General features: G+C 35.9%; 1 protein-coding gene across 1 annotated transcript in view; it reads left to right on the top strand.

Annotated features, from left to right (window-relative positions):
- The window catches only part of LOC113237781 (homeobox protein abdominal-B-like), a 135,591-nt gene that overhangs the window by 40,388 nt on the left and 76,103 nt on the right, over positions 1 to 19,100 (top strand). The window contains exon 2 of the mRNA XM_026474436.1: positions 12,730 to 12,775. The gene's annotated coding sequence lies outside the window, so the exon portion shown is untranslated. The remainder of the gene's footprint in view (positions 1 to 12,729; positions 12,776 to 19,100) is intronic.

The raw sequence follows: 19,100 nt of genomic DNA, 5'->3' as shown, positions 1-19,100 counted from the left end.
AAAAGACTATTTAAGATACCCAACGTTCTTTTTGCCATTCTACAAGTTAGAAACATTATTATCAAAGTCAAAAGTACCTAATGTATTGTCTTTAGTAGAAAAGAAACTATTTATTGAGGATTTCGAATGAACTAAATGAAGACCTAGCCCAAAGAACTTGTATTTAAGCCAAAATCTTAAAAACAAAATTGTTATATAGGGTAAGGTTGCGTTAGTCGTACCACCGCCTAAGTCGTACTCCAGCGATATCTGGTCTCACATGCTTGGGCAGTAATATCTAATAATATAAATGTGAACTATTAAGTTAAGTGAGTAAACAAAAACAAACCGGCGGCCGGCCGACGTTCGTGTTTGGAAAAATATGAAAAAGTAAGTTTTTGCACTGTTTTCTTTAAAATTTCTTATTAATTCGGAAGCTATTCCAAGATTTCCAAGGAGCAATATGGTGGTAAACTTATTTTTTTGGTATTCGTCTATTTTTGACGTATTTTAGCATTTATTTAAGCACAAGCAAACGGCAGATCTTTATATGTTATAACAGTAATTTTGATTTGAAATTTTGAAAGTTTCGTTGCTTAAGTCGTACGAGTGGAAAATTCCTTAATCGTACCAGTACGACTTAGGAATTTATGAAAATTATTTCATTATTACATATTTGCGATATTTGTGTTCAACAAAACTAATTTTGTAGTGCCTGTATTATATAATATGCCTTTATTTGATTACCGAAGTATGTTAATTTTATTTCAATAGAATTTGCAAGTTCATTTCTAGAGAATTTTAGTTTTATTTAGTTAAAATTTAAAAAGTTTAAAATTTTTGTTTTCTGTATTCTCTTACACTTGAGATTTTGGGATTTTTCTCTCCCTTCAAAAATATTAAGAATTATTTGATTTTAACCACCTTAGACCTTAGTACCTGTTTCTAGATTTTAATTGTTATAATGATCTCTGTTTATTAGTACTGTACTATACAGTTTATGATGTCCTGACTGAAGTGTTATATACGAATTAGGTGACCAGGTGCCTAAATTACGATTTAGTAATTTGGTACGCCAAAGATACTTTTTGAAATTCTTGTCAATACCTGACTCAATAAACGTTTTTGGTATTTTCATTAAAACACATTGATAGTAAAATATTAGGGGTTAAAGTATGAAATTGCCGTTTTATTGCAATAGGTTCTTTGAATTTTCATAGAATCTTCATGGTTTGAGGTTTTCGAATGAAACTTTTTTCAAATGGTTTCTGTGATTTTTTTTTAATTTGAAACATTTGAATATCGACTTTCAATTGTTTTTGTTATTCAATTTAGACAAGAAAGATGGATACTGCGAAAATTCGAGTGATTTTTGAATACGAGTTCCGACGCGGAACTAACGCGGCAGAAACAGCCCGCAATATCAATGCTGCGTTTGGAGAGGGGTCTACTAATGAACGCACCGTGCGATTTTGGTTTAAACGCTTTCGTGATGGAAATTTCGACTTAAAGAACGAGTCACGAGGAAGACCGCCCACACAGGTGAATAACGATGAATTAAGAGAGATAGTGGAAGCCGATCCTAGTCAAACTACCCAGGAATTAGCGGCATGGTTTAACGTTACCTTACCCACAATATTGACTCACTTGCGTCAAATCAATAAAATAAAAAAATACGAAAAATGGGTGCCTCATGATTTGACTGATCTGCAGAAAGAAACGCGTGTTGAAACTTGTGTTGCCTTGTTGAACCGGTACAGAAATGAAGGAATATTGGATCGAATTGTAACATGTGATGAAAAGTGGATTCTTTATGATAACCGGAAAAGAAAAATGCAATGGCTGGTCAAATCCGGTCAAATGCCACAACAGTGTCCTAAAGCAAAACTTACCAATAAAAAGGTAATGGTAACTGTTTGGTGGTCTCAGCATGGTGTTATTCACTATAGTTTTCTCCGATCTGGTCAAGCAATAACGGCAGATGTCTATTGTGCCGAACTCCGAACCATGTTGACAAAACTAGCAGTAAAACAGCCCCGACTCATGAATCGATCTTCACCATTATTGCTCCACGACAACGCGAGACCTCACACAGCACGAGAAACCATTTTGACCCTTCAGGAACTGCAGTTAGAAACCATTCGTCATCCTCCGTATTCACCAGACCTTGCTCCAACGGACTACCATTTTTTTCGTGATTTAGACAATTATCTACGTGACAAGAAGTTTTCTTCCCAGGAGGCAGTACAAAATGCTTTCACACAGTTTGTGCAGTCTAGATCGTCGGAGTTCTATCGCAAAGGCATTAATAACCTTCCCATTAGATGGCAGCAATGTATAGATAATAATGGCAACTATTTTGATTAAATAAATTTGTTAAAAATTTAAAAAATAAACAATTTAGATTTTCAGTACAAATCGGCAATTTCATACTTTAACCCCTATTAAATAAAGATCCTGTAGACGCTAAAGGTTTTGTTTAATTTAAATAAACTTAAATATTACAGTGGTTTTTTCTTAGGGGGTACGCCCAACGCAACCTTACCCTATTTCATTCCATGATATCCTTCGAATTATATAGATACAATATGCATCACCAACAACAAGCAAGCAATTTATTATTATTCCGCTTAGAAAAAAGCATTCACAAATGCCCATGTAAATTTTGTTATGTTTATAATAATTAAAATAAAATAAATAAAAAATAACATCATCATCAACTCATCTATACGTCCTACTGCTGGGCACGGGTCTCTTCTCAGGCAAGGTTATAAGACATTGACCGCCACGCTGGTCCAATGCAGGTTCACACGTTTTCCGAGGATTGTGGAACTTTTTTAACTTGTAAGTTTCATCACGACGTTTTCCTTCGTCGAAAAGCTCATTGTAAATTTCAAATTAAATTCTCACATATGCTCTGAAAATTATGAGGTGCGAACCAGGATTCGAACCCACGGACTCTGTTTGACGTTAGGTCATACCATTACGGTAGGTGATACGACCTGACCTATATATATATATATATATATATATATATATATATATATAGTATATATCGAGTTCTTAGGTTTTCGCGATTGTTACACATAGGAAATGAAACTATTTTTGCGGATTTAAATCGCGTATATTTGTTTTTTCAAACAAACCGACGTTTCGGTTTACAGGTCCCATAGTCACGGTTGAATGTGGTGGTACAGTCTTTAACCAGTTATGTCTAATATTGATGCAAACCAACCTATTTTTTCACTATAGTTACAGTAGTTAATTAAATACCTTATTTTTAATTTTACAAAGAAAACATTCCAATTTACGCTTTACTAAGTTTTACAAATTATTTTATTGAATGAATAATTATTAATAGAAATTAGAATAAACTAAAACATATTAATTAGTACTGCAGTCTTATGTCTGTTTGGGATTTTTCATTAGAGGAAATACTGGAACCCAAACTGGTGGTACGGAGAAACCATCTTCCCTGTTGAAATTAGGATGTTTTTTAATTTCAATGGCCTCTCGCAGCATCCTGGGTAGATAACGGACTTCATTTGCAAGGACCTGGGGTTTGTCAAACTTCATTGAATGTGTAGGTTTATCCATGACATGCTCGCATACTGCAGACTTGTTTAAACGACGTGTTTGACATCAGCTATACATATGTTCTTTGACGCGGGTACAAATACTTCGCTTTGTTTGTCCAATATAAGAGAGACCGCACTCACAGTCAAGCTTGTAAACTTCTGCATCCTGTAAGGGGATGTTACATTTCACGGGTCTCAGGAACTGAGAAATCTTCCTCAGGGGCTTGAAATAGGTCTTGATAGATGCGCGCCTGAGGACTCTTCCGATCTTGTCTGTAAAACCTCTCACGTAAGGCAAGATGGCAGGTCTTCGCTCGACTGTTACAATAAACGATTCTGATTCTGATTCTGATTCTGATTCTGTTGGTGATTTCACACGGGGCCTGTGGCATTGGTGTGGAATCTTCAACTTATTCGCATGTAGGACTTGCTTTATATGTTGAAGTTCCCCTGCCAGATGATTACTGTCGCAGACACCACGTGCTCTCTGAAACAAAGATTTGCCCACGGTAGCTAACTGGCTAAGTGGCTAGGATCACAAAACGTCGAAACGTCGGAGAATCGTCGGTTTGTTTGAAAAAACAAATATACGCGATTTAAATCCGGAAAAATAGTTTCATTTCCTATATATATAGAATATATATATATATATATATATATATACACACACACATATATATATATATACTGTCATTGCTGAATTATTTTATTAAAAACATACCTATTGCATAAAAAATTGTATACCTAATAAATTTAACATGAGTAACTACGTGGACTAACAGTCCTCAAAGAAATCTTTCAAAACAGCCGTCAGAAAAAAAATATATCTTCCCATTCCATGTCCTAGAGAGGATTGAAATATGATAGCTCAAATAAAAACTCAGCCTTTCTGCTGTCTTCAATCCATTGTATATACACATAGGGTGCACTATAACTTTCCGGACCTGGCCACTTACATAAACAATATTTAAAAAGTAATTACAATATTTGAAAATGGAACTCTTTGACTGTAGAATACAGTTTGTTTCATCTGACTGTTACTTGTTTTTACATTGTTGCGTCATTTTAGAAATTGGTTGTCTACATCATGTACCATGAACCACGTACCATGGATTTAACTCGTGAAAATTTTCGTAATATGATTTTGTACGACTTTAAGTGTAATTTAACAGCTCAGCGGAGCTTTGCTCGGCTTCAAACTGCTTTTGGCCATAAAGCACCATGCAAGACGACTATTTATAGCTAGTTTGCAAAATTCAAACGCGGTTATGTGAATCTCAGTGACAAATTTCGTGATGATCGCCCTTCTACTGCTGTGAACAACAAAAACATCGATGCTGTGCACCGTATGATCAAAACAGACAGGCATGTGACATACCATAAGATTCGGGCATCTTTACGCATAGGCATGAGTCAAATACAATCAATACTACACAAAAATTTTGGGTGTGAAAGAGCTGTGCTCTCGGTGGAGCGCACATAATTTGACTGAGGCTCAAAAAACGGATCGCGTCATTTGGTGCATTGCCGTTCTTACCAGATTCAACGAAGGGGCGTCAAATTTGGTGTGGGACAAGTAACAGGTGATGAAACATGTATTTATAGTTACAATCCCAAAACAAAGCAGCAATCGAGCGTATGAGTCTTTCGAGATGAGCCGAAACCAACCAAAGTGGCGCGCGTGCGAAGTGCCTCTCAGCGAATGATTGCTCCTTTTTTTAATAAAACTGGACACGTGTCTACTTTGGAGAATCGTTGTGCCGTGAATAGTGATTGGTACATGACCATTATTTGCCGGAAGTTACTGATAAACTCCGTAAAAATAACCGTAAATGCCGTATAATCTTGCACCACGGTAATGCCAGTTCTCACACGGCCAGACAGACAAATGAATTTTTGAAAGTGAACAACGTTGACCTTACGAGCTATCCCGCGTACAGTTCCGACCTTGTGACTTTTAATTATTTCCAAAAATTGAGAACTAGTTATGCGGTCAACGATTTTCATCACCTGAAGAAGCTGTCGAAGTGTATGAAAAATATGTTTCAGAGATTGTCACGGAGGAGTGCCATAAATGTTTTCAAAATTGTTTCATTCGTATGAAATAGAGCATTGACGCTAACGGAGAATATTTTGAGAAACAAAAAATTCATTTCATTCATTCACTTCACCTTTTATAATATTTTTTTTTATTCATTCCGGAAACTTATATTGCGCCCCATATATAGGAGCCACTTCATACTTGATGTAATATGCTTTACAAAAGGTTCGTATCTAATCGACGTCATAGTTAATATTATTACGTGTTGTTTGAGAAACGATTTACTAAGTTATCTGAGAATCGTTTTATCTAGACTCGATGGTTTGTTTGTTTACAAATATCACGTCAGTCTTCTTTTTATCATATCCATGACAAATGTCAATTGACGCAAGGTACCTATGCGCTAAATGTTGCCCAGGGTGCGCAAGACGTTCAGGAAAGGAATGGTTACGTCTTAAGAGGGGGCCCTTTAACCAACGTTAAATCACGTAAGTTTGACAACTCAAACTGGGTGACGGCGCAGAGCGGGTGGCACTGATGTCGTTTGAATCTTTTATGATGCTAAGTGATGGGACAAACAAGTCGTGTGCCTGGTGTTAAGCGACACGCCTGTCCACAACAGTTACAGTGCTACTCGGAGCATTAAATCGCAAAAATCTGAGGGGGTACTGCCACTACGTCCGTCAACTTGAGACATGAAAATGTTGACAAGTCCAATGTGCCAGGAATTTTTTACCATTTACTTTTTTACCCGTATCTGTTCAGCTTAATCAGTCATCTGATGTGATCCTGCGACATGGTGACCGTTGACAGAGTAGCCATTTGACAGTAAGGAGCGAAGCTTATAATGCTTTATTAGCGCGCATTAACATGATGGTCTTTTTGTGTGAGTTATTTAGAAAGTATCCAACCAAGCGCGGCCATTTCCTGTGAATTCGCCGAGTGACAGTAAAATTTGAGTTTAACCTGATCAATTTTTTGTATTTTCGAACTAATTTTCTGTGAAAAGTCACAAATAGATCAGGTTAAAATCAATTTTAAATGTGACACGGCGAATTTACAGGAAATGGCCGCGCGAATGGATAAACGAATTAATTGCAATCAATTGATGTCAATATTTCACCGTCGACTGAACGAATTGATAACGAAGACTGAATAGGCCAACCATCAATCCACGAACGTTATTTGTTTAATTCCTGATTAAATCAGTGGCGTGGGTGTTTCCTTCAACGTTCTCGGTTATATTCCGATATATATTTTGCTGAGAAATATCTTAATATTGAGATATGGAAATCAGGTTACATAGGAACTAACCTTGTTTTTTATAATACCAAGTGACAGGACGAACAAGACGTGCGCTTAGTGGAAAGCGACACGCTTATCCGTAACAGTTGCAGTGCCACTCAGAATTTTAAGTCGCAAAGATCTCGTGGGCATTGCCACTGAGCTCGTCACCCTGATATATAAGTTGGCAATCAAAAAAGCAAAAGTCCCATGTGCCTGTAATTTCACCACCCTTACCCTTCTAAACCGGAACGCAGTAATGCTCACATTACTGTTTATCGGCAGAAAACTAATGAAACTGTCCCCAGCGCAGGGACTCCCAAGAAATTTTGAAAAACAATATAGTCACTCTGCGTACTAGATCTTAGCAAAATAATTTTCCTTAGGATTTGGGCGTAATACGCGGCTTAGTTTAAGCGCCCAAATGCGGGGATTTCATCTTATTGCTTCCTTTGGTGCGGGAGGGGCAATGGTGCGGTGTGAGGGGTATGGAGGCCTCTTAACAAGATTACATCGGAGATAAAACGGGTCGGATAATAGCGCCCGAGTAAGCCTGCCCGAACCGGCTCTAAACGAAATTAAAATTGAACGTCAAGCACGAATTTTCGTGAGGTATCTTGAGTCCGGTATTTTGATAAAATTTACTTAGCTTGCTTACTTAATTTTCAGATCGGTCACAAAAGTGTCAATGAAACAAGAAATTTCTGAAATATACAAGCACCTACCTACCTACATTATACAAAAGATAACGAGTATTGTTCTTTTATTCAGGATCAATGACGCAAATAACTATTCTATATAGTAATAATATACTACATTATTTAAATGGAACTACGTACGTAGGCGTATATACTCGTACAATATGTATAGATAAGTAGAAGTTGTGAAGTAAAGAACAGGACATGCGAGGCCAGTATCGATCGCAGGTGGCTTGTTTCAAATTCAATTCGCAGAGTGGAAATAACAATAAAACTTGGGCGTTGTGCTATATCTCCGGTAGCACCTGCACCCGATACGTGTACTGAAAACTAAGGCTTGTCTAATGATTTCAATGTTAATTATTACTTAAAATAATCTCAGTACAGAGTACTAAAAAAACCGACATTAAAAATTTCGTAAAATTACATCTATTTGCCAAGTTTTACTGAAATCGGTTACCGGAAAGCGTGGAACTGGATTCATTCCCTAGTTTGTCACCTTTAGAGGTGGAATATATTTCTTCAAATTTAAATCGGACCAATACTGAAGTATCCCCTTTCCAACAAAAAAAACAATCATCAAAGTCAGTGTTATGGACGTTTTTTTCCTCCTTTTTGAAATCGGTTAAAAAATAGCTGTTCAACTTGTTACACCTTCACAATGCAGACAGGTAGTAAGTTACAAACACATATCACGTGATTATTTATTATTATGTATATAATACTAGAATTGGAAGGCAGAGACAAAGACCTATGAAAAATGTAGGTATGCCTCATTCTATGCCTCTCTATCGATCTGCCGAATATTCGGTGATATTATTATCGGAGTGTTTCCAAGAAGGAACAACCGCGTTCGCTATCCGTTCCGAGCGTGAGTGTCTACCTAGAAGTGTCAAAATATCTCATATGTCGACCTTTGTAAATATGAGAGGCGGTCTGTTCCTATGCTATATCTTTATTTTTTACTGCCGCCGCTCTTATCCTTGCCGTATGTGGCAAAAATATGCCTCGGGCTAAAGTCACGAATCGCAATACGGGCTTCGTGATAAATCTTCACGAATTCAACGCTTATATATTAAGTTGTGTGGTGTTTTTACGATACTTCGCTGCGGGGGTCCTAATTACAGCGGTATTTCGCCTGAACGTGATGAAAAAACTTTTCTCGGAGATGTCTTCCTGCAACATTAATTACGAGAAAAGTTCCCCGCCCGATCTGCACCTTTACATTTCTTCCAGAACTTTTTGTCCTGCGCTACTTTGCCACAGAGCGTTTTTACGATTATTTTTAATAAAATAATGAAAAGGGCCGAGAGAGCGACGGAGCTCAAACTCGTAGCTGTGATAAGAAATATATCGTGTAATATAAGCAGTAAAAAGACTGAAGACGTCACGTAGCAAAACAGGTCTGAGTTTTATGTCGGCAATTCGGAGCGTGCACAAAAGAAATGCTAACGTCGCGCGAACGTGCTTCCCGCTACCCCGGCCGAGCCCTGATGTTACAACTATCCATGCCATTTATATTGAGGTTAAATGGATACAGAGTTGGTCATATTTCCCTCAATGAAGTTAACCTAAGCACGACCTTATGACACGAGGCTTATGATTCAATGTTCTTTACATATATTTTTTTTATTCAATCGTACATTAGTTACCAATTCGATGTAGTTTATTTCCACTCTACAAGTGACATTTTCCACTGAAATTGTTAGTGAATGTTTTGGAAAAGAAGTTTATTCATTAAACTTTTTCATACGCCCGCAAGCACCCCACAGAGTTCAGTATTACCAATAACTGCAGAGGGCGTTTCTTGAGCAGTTAATTTATGTTACTATAACTCAGTCAGACAGCTGCTCAATAGGTAATTTAGACGTTCCTGGCAACATTGTCGTAATGAGTTCGAGCAGTTTTAGCTAAGTTTATTGGTATGCTGAGCGATACCTCCAAGTGGGTGGCGATGACGGAGGTAGGCCCCCTATACTTTCCAATCCACACAATGTTACATGTCAGCTCTAGTTTAGCGGAGTTAGTTATCAATATGAAAAAAATATATATTGCTAGGTACATTTTTAGAGGAATGTCTTGTAACTAGATTCAAATGTAATCAAAATTTTATATCTCTACACCTTTGTATTATTTACAGTTAAGTAAAACATCTAAAGGGCGGGTCTCAACGTTGATTATTTGCGTCTTATGCGTATAAAGTTAGAGATCATACGTTAAACTTTATTTTCTTAACAAAGGGGACGTAATTTGAATGTGCCTTAAAGTTTTATACGGCTGTTATAGCTTTAAAAGCTGGATGCTCTGGCTTAAACGAAAAAGCTCATAATATACACAAGATATGGCTTAACGTGGCAGTTTGTTATGAAGTTTATAGTGGAGCTAACATGGGCTCTAGTTACAAGATTACTGAGAACAAAAAAGTATACGTCGGCGACCTTAGGAGATCCAATCGCTTGGACTTGTTTCGGATGAGAAGAAAGAATTATGAACGAAAACAGATATGAAGAGTAATTGGATATATACATATTTCATCGTTTATAGTGGGGTACAGTTAAGAAAAATGCGGCGGGAAATAAGGAACACGATGTCGGAATGTTATTAAAGATTTTTATTAAAGCTTCAGTCGTAAACTTGATCGTGCGAGTGCGTTTGACTATTTGATGCTATATTAATTTGAGGTTGAAGTATTCACACGTTGGTTAATGTCTTCATTTCCTTCTTAATTCCAGTAAATAAATCAAATGACAGTAAGTCGCCAAGAAAACATAATCTTACCTTCTCAAATTTTTTAGCATTTATTATATCTGTAAATGACACTCCGTATTTTATTGGTCAACAATACCTTCTTCTTCTTTTTGCTTAATGGCGCTACCCTTTAGATTTCGCCAGTATCGAGTTTTCCGCTCAACAATACCTTAGAACACTCTAAAAAATCACTGACTTCTTCGTTAATCATAGACAGAACCACTTTTTTATCTGAAATCCTAAGAGTTGATCTCTTTTCGACTAATAATTGTATTAGTGAAAGGAGATTAACCTTTAAAATTATTATTATTGTTAATATCGACTCATGGACGTTAAGTAACAATTTGACGATAACAAATTATTTATATTAATTACAAATTACTACATAAAACCTGAAGTTATGAATCGAACAATGTAAATGATTTTTTTCTATCTAAATTGTGAGTTGAGTCCATTCGTGATAAAGAGGACAACTTGTCAGCATATATCAGCACTGTGGCTATACTAAACGTGTGTTTAGGGGATATCATATTTTTATCATCAACAGTGTAAAATATTATCACGGGAAAATCGTTTCAATCCATATCTTGAGGTAATCTTTTTTTTATTCTTGTTTCTTTTTCCATACAGCACCCGACTTATCCTATTTTAAAACTTCTAAGTATAGTTTTCGGTCATCCGCGGCACGGTGCGGGGTGTGCGGGGGTGCAGGTGCGCTCGTAAAGTGTACGTTTTATGGAAATATAAGATCCTTGTCGGGCGTATAGTACACAGCATGGTTCTTGCCCTCGCCTCCCAAGAATGTAATCTCGTGTACCTCACATGGCTCCACGGCGAGCTATCTCACATGCATATTTAATAACGCCTCGTCGCGCATCTTATGTAGATACGATCTGTGTTTTTAGAGTGGATATAAACTTATGTACTTATCGCAACCCTCGTGGAAGAAACGTATAACTTTTTTTACTAGTTTTCAGGGCGGCTAAAAATAGGTACTAATCGAACATAGCGTTTTTGTTAAATCTGCAAAGTAATCTATGTGACTTACCTTGAAGTGTAACCGAAAACATTCCCTTCCCGCCCAATTTGTTTCATTTCAATGACAGATGTCTCTCTACAAAAAACATACGTCTTTATTCCACGAATAAAAATTAAACACTAAAGGGTTTAAGTAAACAAATCCCTTTATTGATTAAGATTTTAAGGTTTGTTTGCTTTATGACGTTGGTTACTGCATTTTTTATTGATATTTATAAATTTATTTTTCACCTATTTAAAGATACGCCTTTCTTCTTTGAGCGTTTGACTACCTATGTAATTAAGGACCTGTTTTACTTATGTCTTATTTTCTATTAAAAAATATACGAATGCAAGATTTATCTTTTGTAACACGTTTGAAGAGAAAATTTGAGATTTTGGTTGGGGAATATATTTAGAAAATATATAAATATAAATTTAGAAATATATTTTTTATAAATAAAATTTAAGTATTTTTGGTCTATGAATCAATCGTATTATCCATAGAGTTACACGAAACGTTACACGAATTGGAGAGAACGTGTTTAACTATTTGATAGAGTAAAAATTACGTAATTCCACATAAATGCTATTCTTCCCCTGGGGGTGCGTTACGAGGAATATGAGTAGGTATGTGTGTAGTAAGTAGCTATGTAGTTGATTAATAATTTTAAATTAATTTAGATATATGTTTGTGAATGATCTATGCGTTTCTAATTCAAATCTTTAGTTTAACTTCAAGTAAAACAGTAAATATACAGTGGCCACGTATGGTTTAGAAATTTACATAGAAACAGGGCCTATCTGCCTTGCCATCAACAGACGGCAGACTTATTTCCAAACAACAGAAACCTATATCCAAACAAATGAAACCTATATTCGAAGCTATCAAATTTGATAGCGATCGAATAGGCACGACTCTAGTCGAAATAGCCGGGTTTACTTCCGAATTCTCGACTGCGAACGAATGGAATCGATACTCGATGCCAATAAAACTGCGTCGATTCGCGAATACATAAAACGTTGGATTCAAGTCTTGCGCTTACTACATAAAGCTAGAGAAGGGTTCCCACTTTTATTGCAAGGAATTTGCATATAAAGTAACCATTGAAGAAAAGCGATCTCCGTTCGGTGTTTTTTCGTATTCATTGTTACGAAGGCCGCGGGCGCACATTCCGTTTTATGGATCATGATGCTCCTCTAGCGTTTATATAAATAATATCAACAGTTTTTTCAACTGGTGATTTATTTGAGAAAGTATTAAATGCTTTTATGTTTTGATATTAGACGTCTAATTATATTTATGGGGGTCGTAAACTCTCTGAATTAACACTTCTGTGTCTCCATTGTTAAAAACATAATTTGTTTTATATCTTTTTTTCAGATACATGGCGCGTTGGCTGACGGGGTTGTAATGGATTAAAGTATTGGTTGGTAATTATTTAGTTCAAAACGTTTTTAAAATATCGTGTTGTTTGAGTCAATAGTGTAAAAGATTTCATAGCATACCGTGGTGAATAAAAAACAGAATTAAATTCAGTGTCGGCGCGGCATTCCCGTCGATTCCCAATAAAAATGATATTTAATTGAACTCGATAACGTGTCCTGCCGAGAAGCTCAATAAACTGTCTTTATTATCACCACACATAAATGTATCTACATAATAAGAGCCACGATCGTATCCAGTAAATGTCTGGGATTTAGTTAAGGTAGGAATATACCTTCTGCCATTTAATACCATTTAAACAGAATTACAACTACACTAAACGCTGAATTATATTACAGTTTGAGCTCATTTGCGATTTTCTTAAACTGAACCTGCCCTGAAACGTAGGCTTTTTTAATACCTCGGTATTTTTACTTTTAAATTATTTATTAAAATTGCAAGACTTGCCTAGTTCACACCTGATCGATGTCAACCGGTGTATAAATTTTACTTAAAAGGTTTATGACTTTGATAGCAAGATTCCGCCTCCATACACAAGTGTTGCTAAGTTTAAGTAAGTTTTCACTTTGTATGCACTTAGTAGCGACAAAGTTGCCTATGCATTTCGCCGGCGTTGCGAGATAAAGGACGTTGAGTCACAATGGCGTTTAAGTGATAGTTATGGCAGTTTTTATAGGCAGTTAGATTTATTTTTACAGCACTGTTTGTTTTAATGCGTTATTCGCGAGTAGAGAGGTCGCGATTCCTTGTTCATTCGTGTAATCACGCTAATCGTTAACACCTAGGTTATTGCTCCGATTACAGTTTTATTTTATAGGTTTTGAATCGGTTCATGGTAAATCATGTTTATAGTGAGTGTATATTTTGTGCTAAGAAATATTATTTTCTTGGCAGTTAGTGCAAAAAAGTAAACGTATTAGGGTAAAACAGGAATAAATGCCCCACTTTTGAAAGGGCTTCCAAATTTCAAAATTTTTGGTTTACCATGAACTATTCCTATGGATATAACTAGTTTAATTTTTTACATTACATTAATTCTTGATTTTATTCATCAAACTTTTACTGATTTTGAAAAATCGAGGCGTCTATCCTATTCGATATGGATAGATGTCCTTTTATTATATAACTAAGCTATATACAAAGGAGCGATTATTGACACCTAGATGCGCAGTTAATGAACCAGTGTATAGTTATAATAAAAATAAAACGAAATTTATTATAACTTACAAAATTAGACGACAGTAAATACTTGCGTCTAAAATTTTGAACCGTTTATCGTGTTCGTCGCGGAGATAAACGCATGCACAGGCCAAACGCTTCAATTCCACACGAAACCCTGCAGGAACTTGATGAGTGGTGTCTATACTTCTTATTTAAACTAATTATTCTTTGTTGCGATTTGGAGAAGTTAGGTTTTTTGAAATCGAGGCACTTATCCCACTGCGACATCTATACCGGTTTTACCCTATCTGCAGTTCGATTTGTTTCCAAAATAAATAACGATATTTTTTAGAAATAATAGCTAGGTATATTATACACATGTAGTTATGACGGGTTTGAAAGAAGGAAGGTAGGTCACAGTCCCTTAATCAGGAAATATAGGGCAATAAAACGCGTAGCCAGACTTAATCAAATTGTCGAAATGACCGATGGACGACTGGGTATACCTACCTGCGTTATAGGGTCACTATTAGATTACGCTACCGACGTATGCCTGACAAAATGTAATTAACTATTTTCAGCGTGAGAACTTGAAGGTTTCTAATGACTGAGAACGCACAAATACATACAGTACCTACATATTATGAAATCCACATATAAGTATCGTTTCTAACATTTGTAGATTTTTTTCCATCGGCAAGATTTGTTATCTTTCCACAAAATCGCTACCCAATCGTAGTCCTTTTTAAACGTATGCATTCTGGCTTTTTCAGGTCATCATACATCTTTCGAAATGCGGTAGCTTCACAATCCACATATAAAATATTGTCACAAAAAGCTGTTGTTATAAATATAAATCTGTCAAAAAATAGCCACGTATCTATTTGGGGCCGTTATCTCAAAACAAAGATCTCATCAAAAATTCAGCATGCGACACTCGGGATGTGTCCAATAAATCAGTTTTACAGCATTCCCGTGTCATTTCAGTCGTCGAGCGGCATAAAATGATAATTTTACTGCGCTCCCTTCCGTCTCTGACTTTACGACAATTGTGAAATGTATCGACAGTTCGGGTGTCACCTCGAAGGTGGACTTACCCTATAAAACGTATTGATACTCACCCTCGGTTTTCATTTCTCAATATCTTAAGGTTCAAATTCGCTTAAAACCTGAATTTCCTACGGCAAACGAAAAGGTAAGCGTTCAACATATGGTTCAGTCTCTGTATTCCCGTGTTCCCCTTCGATATTTTAGGAAAGGTGCTACTGAAAAGACATCAATCTTTCAGGTGACTTTACTGTTAAACTTAATGGATTATGGTGATGTGGCTTCAATATTAATTTAAAAAGTTATATTTTCATCCAGGTACTACTATCTTTTATTGTACTTTTTAATTTGTTTTGAAAGTCAAGGAAGTCTCGTAGATGAATCTCGTGCAAACAAATTGTACTTAAATAATCTCAGTACAGAGTACTAAAAAACCGACCTCAAAAGTCATTGGTGGATTTTTTTCTTCAAATTTAAATAGGAACATTTCTAATTCTCTTTCCAACAAAAGAAGAATCACCAAAATCGGTTCACAAATACTGGAGATATCGCGTAACATAATATGAAGGCGGTTAAAAAAAATGAATTTCCTTCAATATTGTATCAACATAATGCGCTAACAAACCGTGAAATTTCGCTTCCTAGATCGTCTTTTAAGAGTAAACATTACAAATCGCAAACAAAACAAGGCATTTCACTATCCCGTTTATTTGTTATGCGATAAAATTACCATTTTACACCATGCTTACAAATGGACAATTATCACCTTTTAAATTATGCTAATTCACTTAACAAGTATTACTCACAAATTAACAATAATTAGAAATTTCCGTATTTTAACAATGATGCCTATTTACGCTTTTAAATGATTTTGTGTAGGTATATTATTATTTAAATTTATGGATGTTTAATTACTATTCTGAATAGTAAACTTGTGGATTTACGGTTACATATCAGTTACAATTAGGATTTTTATTTGAAATAACGGTTATAATACAGTGTTAAAATGCACTGAAAAACATTTACTGTATTCAAGTGAACTGATCAAGATCCTTGATGAAACCAATCACAGTATGTTAAAATAAATTATATAAAATGGTTACTGCAATCATTGATAGACTCAGAACATTACAAGGAAACAAGATATACGATTACCTGAACAACATCTTTGTAAATGACATGGTTTGTTTCAGTGTTGTTTCAGTGATATTTGAAATTGCTATATTTGCTCGATAATCTTCTAAGAATCAATTGGAAAATCAAAGTCTTTAATATTAAAAATGCAATACATTTAACTTAATATTAGATACTCTTCCCTGCCGGAAGCATCTCTTGTAAAGAACATTGTTATATAAACAATTGAGTTACTCAATGTACCCTAAACTTATATAGATTGATTTGCAATGCAAAGCAAATAAACCTAATATTCGATAACGGAAGAAACATTACATTGCTCATCATCACTATTGCCATTTTTGATATTAGCGGTACACTCCCATCAAATGCTTAAGATAAAGCCGTAACAAATTATTATTCAACATGAAGCCTTTGCAACATGTAACCTTTGGGGCTACGGGCGAATCTCTTCGCTCAAGAGCTTTGTTGTTATTTTTTTTTAAGCTTTCAGTGATCAGGAGGCTCTAGCTAATTTGTCAGTCTCGTTTCAGAGAGGGGAGAGGAGACGGTGCCCCAGGCGGCAGTAGAGCCTTTTGTGAAAGAGTTCGCCCAGTGAAGTACATATTATCTGTTTTTGGCCTCAAGCAGTATTATGAGCATTACTGCGTTCCGATTTTGAAGGGTAAGAGTGCTGGTGAAGTAACAAGCACGTAGGGTGTCGGGCGCAGTGGCAGTGCTCCTCACATGATTGTGGTTTAAAGTCGATGCAACCTCAAATGGCATTGGTTTTTTTATGTAAAGAAGGAGGCAAACGAGCCGACGAGCTACTTGATGGGAGGTGATCATCGTCGCCCATGGACATTTGCAACATCAGATGAGCTGCCTGTGCGTTGCCAGAATTTGAGAGCCCTGTAAACACTCTTTTTGAAGAACCCCATGTCATAGCGCAATAGAAATACTTCAGGAAGAAGATCAACAGTGAAAGTGCGGAATCAATAACTTTGGAAACAATATATAGTAAATTTGACGATCTACACTGGTTAGTATGGTGTGAAAACACGATTCCTAAACATTTTCACGACAGAAAAAAACATAAACTTACCGCGAAATTTTAAAACCGATGTAGGTAAAAGAATATAGGTACCAATATTTTTTTTATATCAAATGAACTAAATAGAATACATATAGTATACGATATACATTTTTCAAATGGCTTTAATTTCGTTCGTAAAAAAATCTGAAATAACGACAGCGTCTCTGCCGCCCGACCCAAGCAAAACGAACCGTATTAGTATGGGAAAAAAATTGAATTCAAGCGAGGTAGTACCGACTCTTAAAGCTCTGAACTGCAACTATTATATACAGACTTGTCGCTTACTACCGGGCGCATGACTTGTTCGTCACTTGGTATTATAAAAAAATTTGAAAACCTGCGTAGTGTATCAATGTATATGTATTGAAAGACAAGCAAGTTACTATAAAACACTACATTGTATAGAGATTCAATTGTTATTTCAAGTCTCGAGAAATGAAGGAGGTACACTTTCGTCCTACCTATTCAAAAACCCGTTTAAAGGGCCATTTAGTTAGTCCACTATTAACCTATGGTAGGGCCACTAGAAAGCAGGGGTTGCGCGACGATTGCCCGTTTTATGGCCCCGTTTCACTTTTACTGCTATAAACGCTCACTATAAAATGACCGTTCCACAGTCATCAGGACTCTTGGGAAGTTACCTACTTGGAATTCTTAGACTCATGCTTTTTTAAACGGTTACGTTTCTGAAAAGGAATAGATTTTTTGAATCTACGTACCAAACTGATTACAAAAGTAAGGACGTATAAGTCGCTCTACACCCAAATCCGCAATAAAAAAAAACATATGATTGAAATAGTTTTTTATTTTGACTTAATTGAAATAGCATTATTTCATTTAGATCCCTTGTTATTTTTTTCTATTCCCGATTTCCAAGGAAATGTAAAGGTTATAGCTGAATATTTCATTTTGAAGAACAAATATTTTTTTTATAAATATTTAACTGCCTCCGTGGCCGAACGGTTACCATGCCGGATTGCCACGCAGAGGTCCCAGGTTCGATTCCCGGGCCGGGAGAAATATTTGTATGACCTACATTTATTTCTCTCGTGAGAGGGTGTAATTTGTGGTTGTCTATGTATGTGTCCATGGCACCCTCGACACAGGGTTTCCCTAGTGCGGGGCTTTGTTGAGTGTGTGCGTTGTAATATTCGAGTAAACAAGGTTTTGTTGTTTTTAAAATGGTCATATATCTAGTAGTGTTCCAGAAAAGCTTTAAAAGTCATATGTGCCTAGTTTAAATAAAGCGGTCTTTCATACTTAAAACTTGGGTCATTTACCGCGGCGCCAGTGTTAATAGTCCCTCTGAAATTGCTTGTCATAACCTAGTACTCATAACCTAGTAAATTTTGTTACACACAAGAAATACAATACACGGGTGTTAGAAAAGGCACGTGTGAAATTTCAAGGGATGTGTCTACCTATGAGACTAAATTACGGACACTATAGAAATCGCTTCAGATTTATAAACATTTTTTAATACAGTTCTTCGATAAGTTGTGTCTTTTATGGCGAGAAAACCTGCGATATTTCTCATTTTTATTTTCTACGATCTTCAAATTTACTTTATTTTTTATACAATATTAGTTTCTCTCTGAGAGTCTCTTTAAATTTTGAACAATTATGAATAAAAATAAATAAATAAACAAAATAAATAAAAAAGTGCCTGAATTAAAACAAATTATTATTATAGGAAAATAAACTATTTTTCCGGATTTAAATCGCATATATTTGGTATGTTTGAAAAACAAATACACGCGATTTAGATCCGGAAAAATAGTTTCATATCCTATATGTCATAATCGCGAAAACTGATGTTTCTTTACGACACATTTTAAGTGTTATTTTTTTTGTAATACCACAGGACGAACAAGGCGTTCGCCTGACGGTA

Source organism: Hyposmocoma kahamanoa, unplaced genomic scaffold (genome assembly GCF_003589595.1).
Source record: "Hyposmocoma kahamanoa isolate Upper Pololo Valley unplaced genomic scaffold, ASM358959v1 94, whole genome shotgun sequence".
Classification (NCBI taxonomy): domain Eukaryota; kingdom Metazoa; phylum Arthropoda; class Insecta; order Lepidoptera; family Cosmopterigidae; genus Hyposmocoma; species Hyposmocoma kahamanoa.
This window is presented reverse-complemented; position numbering and strand designations above follow the sequence as displayed.